The 6303-nt window shown below is 41.6% G+C and overlaps 1 pseudogene; it reads left to right on the plus strand.

The window, feature by feature from the left end:
- Positions 1-794: 794 nt before the first annotated feature.
- On the plus strand, positions 795-1001 carry LOC142268459 (U2 spliceosomal RNA; annotated as a pseudogene).
- The last annotated feature ends 5302 nt before the right edge of the window (positions 1002-6303 follow it).

Raw genomic sequence — 6303 nt, forward strand, 5'->3', positions numbered from 1 at the left:
CCTGTCTTACCTGCGTTGGTGTAGAAGTGGGTGTCCTGTGGTGGAGTCAGCTATGTGCAGTGGTGGCCGTGGGTTCTTTTATGTGCGACCGTAGTAATAGCTGCGCCCACTTCCTGTATGGGAGTGGAATGCAGTGAGGGTAATGGAACGCACGCCTGCGCATTTGTGTTTAACGTCGCGCATGTGCAGAACGGAGAAAAGGCTGCGCTCACTTCCTAATAAAAGGGAGTGAGACGCATCTGGGAAGGGAAGGGAAAAGATTAGGGTTTGGGGATGATGAAAGGGCTTTCTACGGGCAAGGATGGCAAAGGGTGGCAGTGACGGAAAGTCAGGCAGCCTGTCCTGTCCTGTCCTGTCCGTCCGTCTTTTTGTATCATGAATTGGAAAGACTGCAAGGGGGAGGGGAGGTGCTTGTGTCCAAAAGGAGGAGTTATTCAGATTCATTGCAGTGGGCGGCGGCTGCAAAAAGCACCATTCTTCTTGTTTTTGCTCTGCAAAACAGCCTTTTCAAGGGTTGGCTTGGGTGACAAAATGTCTTCTGTAGGCGTGGGTTTGTCTCCCTCTCCCTAAGATGTGTCCGGTATAGGCCAGGGTGCCACTCAAGGCCGTAACCAATTCGGGTTATAGCTTCTCGGCCTTTTGGCTAAGATCAAGTGTAGTTTCGGAGGACGCTACCTTGGTCGGTACTGGAAGGCGCCTGGGATTGCACGTCTGCCAGCCTTGAGGAAGTGTGTGCGCCTTCTGGTGACACATAGCCCTCTCGTGCCTGGACGGTTCCCAGGCAACGGGAGGCGATCACCTTTGTTATTTTGAAGTCCTACTGATAAACAGAAAAAAAAAAAAATTAAATCTGTTCTTATCAGTTTAATATCTGATACGTCCCCTCTCTGGGGACCATATATTAAATGGATTTTTAGAACAAGGAGATGGAAAAAATCTTGCTCTGTCCACTCCACGCATTGACCTGGTATTGCAGTACCTCCAGGACCGGTGCACCCCTTCTTAACCCAGTTTCCAAAAGCAGAGCTCAATTCACCTGATTCAAATGAGCCCCATTAGTGAATTGAAAGAAAGCAAAAACTTTATATGCACCTCAATTTGGCCAATTCACTTTTCACACTTTCACCCTTTTTTTTATCTTTCACACCTTTTACTTGCTTTATTGATGCAAAAAGCTGTGCCAAATAGCAAACTCATCTCCACTCAACTTGACCAACTCTGCTATGTCCCGTGCAGTATCTTATTCTCAGTCTTATCTAGATCATTTGCAATTGAATAGAATAGATCCCTTTTGGCTGCTTATGACTGTGTAAAATATGTAGTTTTACTGGGCTGGGATGAGAGAATCCATTGAAGCATGGTGTAGGGATTGTGGTTCCTGTGTGCTAAGAAGAGAGGCTGGCACCAGCCAGAAAGCCCCATTGCAGCCAATAATCACTTAATAACTTTTTCAACTTGTCATCATATGGGAGGCCTTCCATTCCTTGTAGTAGTCTAGTTGCCCACCTTTGAACTGACTCTAACTTCTGAATGTCCTTTTTAAAATGTGGAGCCCAAAACTGGTTCCCATATTCCAGATGTAGCCTTACAAGTGATTTATAGAGGTGTAACAATACGTTGGGATCACGGGATCTAATCTCCCTTTTTATACACCCTAAAATCTTGTCCCAAGCAGCATTCCATCAGCCTCTGGAAGGTTCCTGGCGCATTGCACAGCTCGAAGGGCATGCTTTTGAACTCGCAGAGACCCATAGGGGTGGCGAAGGCGGTCTTCTCCCGGTCTGCCTCAGCAACGGACACTTGCCAATAGTGACTAGTGAGATCAAGGGTAGAAAAATAATTTGCAGTTCTCAATGCAGCTAGCGATTCCTCAATACGGGGAGTGGTGCCGTCCTTCTTTTTTAATAGGATCAACAGAGCTGCCCAAAGGCTACAACTGTCACGGATAACCCCAGCCGCCTTCATGTTGCTCAACATGTCCTTGGTACACTGGCAATGTGAAGGTGGTATTGGCTTATAGCTCTCTTTGATGGGTGGGTGTGCACCTGTGGGGATGTGGTGTTGGACCCCTTTTATTCCCCCAAAATCTAGCGGGCTTCCCACCGGTAACCCGCTCCCCAGCTTGGATGGATTCTGAGGGAGCCCCTTTTGCCCGCAGGCTCTGGCCCTGGGAACTGTAGCCTTGGCGGTGACTGTGCTTCCCTCTACGGTGTGAGCTGTTGCCTTCAATCGGGTCTTGACTGCTGGGAAACCCTGGAGGTTCCTGTCGCTAACGGATTTGACCGGTTTTACGGCGACTCCTACTCCTAGCCTGGTCGGGGTCCGTAGGCCCTGCCGGATGGTGCTGGCTTCTCTTCACTCCCCGATCTGGTACCGGCGGGCCACCGCCCATCCCCGGTCCGTACGGTTCACTCCAATCAGCCTCTCCTGCAGAAGGTCACCACCGTCTGCCAACCTTGCTGAGTGCCCGGGCCACACACCCGGACACGGTCAGTCTCCTCTCCTCTTCACTTCTCTAACTCCAAAACTGATCTCTAATCTGACTCCTTTCCCCGCCTCCAGGACTGTGAACTCCTCGGTGGGTGGGATCAACCGCCTGGCCCACCCCCTAGTGTGGACATCAGCCCCTGGAGGAAGGCAACTAGGATTTGTGTTTAGCTTCGGTGTGCCTAGCCGGAGTGTAGAGTGTGTTGGTGTAGTACCTGTGACGACCTGGCTTGTCCAGGGCGCCACATTCCCCTATAGTAAAATGCAGACCGTCCGCGGGCTGCCCGTCCATCACCGGTTTTATTTTCACAACTGAAAAAGAATAAAACGGTAAAACATGTAAAAGCATCATAAACATTTTACAACGGTACAGCTTCCGCTCTTCTCCCACCCAAACAGCCTTTATGTACGTCTCTTCTCAGGGACATCGGAGTGCCACACAATGTTTTACGTAAAATCTTTCATGTATTGATCTCAAAAAGTAACATACATTAGATCTATCTCACTATTGGGTATGTGCCCTTAACATTTCCGCTATGAAAAATCATTTTGGTGTCATTTTGGAAGGTTTTCTGGTGAGTCCGTAAAAATGGCGTAAAACGCGGACAAAATTATTCACAGCTGTGACTTTTGAGTGATAAATGCTTCAAGGGGTCTTCCCCATGCTGTTGCCATGTCATTTGAGCACTCTTCGGAGACTGCATCTGTTATAGTTTTGGAGAAAAATGTGTTCATTTCATGTATGCGCGAAATGCCTTAAAAATGGCTTTAAAATGGATTTGGAGCATGGAGACGATTATCTCGGGATTGCAAGATAACCAAACAAAACTTTTAGTGGATTTCTACTTATTTTATTAAATATCATCTCCACCAAACAGGACAAGCTTGCATCTGTTATAGTTTTGGAGAAAAATGTGTTCATTTCATGTATGCGCGAAATGCCTTAAAAATGGCTTTAAAATGGATTTGGAGCATGGAGACGATTATCTCGGGATTGCAAGATAACCAAACAAAACTTTTAGTGGATTTCTACTTATTTTATTAAATATCATCTCCACCAAATAGGACAAGCTTGCATGTGTTATAGTTTTGGAGAAAAATGTGTTCATTTCATGTATGCGCAAAATGCCTTTGAAATGGCTTTAAAATGGATTTGGAGCATGGAGACGATTATCTCAGGATGGCAATATAAAAAAACGAAACTTTTAGTAGATTTCTACTTATTTTATTAAATATTATCTCCACCAAACAGGACAAGCTTGCATCTGGTATAGTTTTGGAGAAAAATGTGTTCATTTCATGTATGCGCGAAATGCCTTAAAAATGGCTTTAAAATGGATTTGGAGCATGGAGACGATTATCTCGGGATTGCAAGATAACCAAACAAAACTTTTAGTGGATTTCTACTTATTTTATTAAATATCATCTCCACCAAACAGGACAAGCTTGCATCTGTTATAGTTTTGGAGAAAAATGTGTTCATTTCATGTATGCGCGAAATGCCTTAAAAATGGCTTTAAAATGGATTTGGAGCATGGAGACGATTATCTCGGGATTGCAAGATAACCAAACAAAACTTTTAGTGGATTTCTACTTATTTTATTAAATATCATCTCCACCAAACAGGACAAGCTTGCATCTGTTATAGTTTTGGAGAAAAATGTGTTCATTTCATGTATGCGCGAAATGCCTTAAAAATGGCTTTAAAATGGATTTGGAGCATGGAGACGATTATCTCGGGATTGCAAGATAACCAAACAAAACTTTTAGTGGATTTCTACTTATTTTATTAAATATCATCTCCACCAAACAGGACAAGCTTGCATCTGTTATAGTTTTGGAGAAAAATGTGTTCATTTCATGTATGCGCGAAATGCCTTAAAAATGGCTTTAAAATGGATTTGGAGCATGGAGACGATTATCTCCGGATTGCAAGATAACCAAACAAAACTTTTAGTGGATTTCTACTTATTTTATTAAATATCATCTCCACCAAACAGGACAAGCTTGCATCTGTTATAGTTTTGGAGAAAAATGTGTTCATTTCATGTATGCGCGAAATGCCTTAAAAATGGCTTTAAAATGGATTTGGAGCATGGAGACGATTATCTCGGGATTGCAATATAACCAAACAAAACTTTTAGTGGATTTCTACTTATTTTATTAAATATCATCTCCACCAAACAGGACAAGCTTGCATCTGTTATAGTTTTGGAGAAAAATGTGTTCATTTCATGTATGCGCGAAATGCCTTAAAAATGGCTTTAAAATGGATTTGGAGCATGGAGACGATTATCTCGGGATTGCAAGATAACCAAACAAAACGTTTAGTGGATTTCTACTTATTTTATTAAATATCATCTCCACCAAACAGGACAAGCTTGCATCTGTTATAGTTTTGGAGAAAAATGTGTTCATTTCATGTATGCGCGAAATGCCTTAAAAATGGCTTTAAAATGGATTTGGAGCATGGAGACGATTATCTCGGGATTGCAATATAACCAAACAAAACTTTTAGTGGATTTCTACTTATTTTATTAAATATCATCTCCACCAAACAGGACAAGCTTGCATCTGTTATAGTTTTGGAGAAAAATGTGTTCATTTCATGTATGCGCGAAATGCCTTAAAAATGGCTTTAAAATGGATTTGGAGCATGGAGACGATTATCTCGGGATTGCAAGATAACCAAACAAAACTTTTAGTGGATTTCTACTTATTTTATTAAATATCATCTCCACCAAACAGGACAAGCTTGCATGTGTTATAGTTTTGGAGAAAAATGTGTTCATTTCATGTATGCGCAAAATGCCTTTGAAATGGCTTTAAAATGGATTTGGAGCATGGAGACGATTATCTCGGGATTGCAAGATAACCAAACAAAACTTTTAGTGGATTTCTACTTATTTTATTAAATATCATCTCCACCAAACAGGACAAGCTTGCATCTGTTATAGTTTTGGAGAAAAATGTGTTCATTTCATGTATGCGCGAAATGCCTTAAAAATGGCTTTAAAATGGATTTGGAGCATGGAGACGATTATCTCCGGATTGCAAGATAACCAAACAAAACTTTTAGTGGATTTCTACTTATTTTATTAAATATCATCTCCACCAAACAGGACAAGCTTGCATCTGTTATAGTTTTGGAGAAAAATGTGTTCATTTCATGTATGCGCGAAATGCCTTAAAAATGGCTTTAAAATGGATTTGGAGCATGGAGACGATTATCTCGGGATTGCAAGATAACCAAACAAAACTTTTAGTGGATTTCTACTTATTTTATTAAATATCATCTCCACCAAACAGGACAAGCTTGCATGTGTTATAGTTTTGGAGAAAAATGTGTTCATTTCATGTATGCGCAAAATGCCTTTGAAATGGCTTTAAAATGGATTTGGAGCATGGAGACGATTATCTCAGGATGGCAATATAAACAAACGAAACTTTTAGTAGATTTCTACTTATTTTATTAAATATTATCTCCACCAAACAGGACAAGCTTGCATCTGTTATAGTTTTGGAGAAAAATGTGTTCATTTCATGTATGCGCGAAATGCCTTAAAAATGGCTTTAAAATGGATTTGGAGCATGGAGACGATTATCTCGGGATTGCAAGATAACCAAACAAAACTTTTAGTGGATTTCTACTTATTTTATTAAATATCATCTCTACCAAACAGGACAAGCTTGCATCTGTTATAGTTTTGGAGAAAAATGTGTTCATTTCATGTATGCGCGAAATGCCTTAAAAATGGCTTTAAAATGGATTTGGAGCATGGAGACGATTATCTCGGGATTGCAATATAACCAAAC

Source organism: Anomaloglossus baeobatrachus, unplaced genomic scaffold (genome assembly GCF_048569485.1).
Source record: "Anomaloglossus baeobatrachus isolate aAnoBae1 unplaced genomic scaffold, aAnoBae1.hap1 Scaffold_3019, whole genome shotgun sequence".
Lineage (NCBI taxonomy): Eukaryota > Metazoa > Chordata > Amphibia > Anura > Aromobatidae > Anomaloglossus > Anomaloglossus baeobatrachus.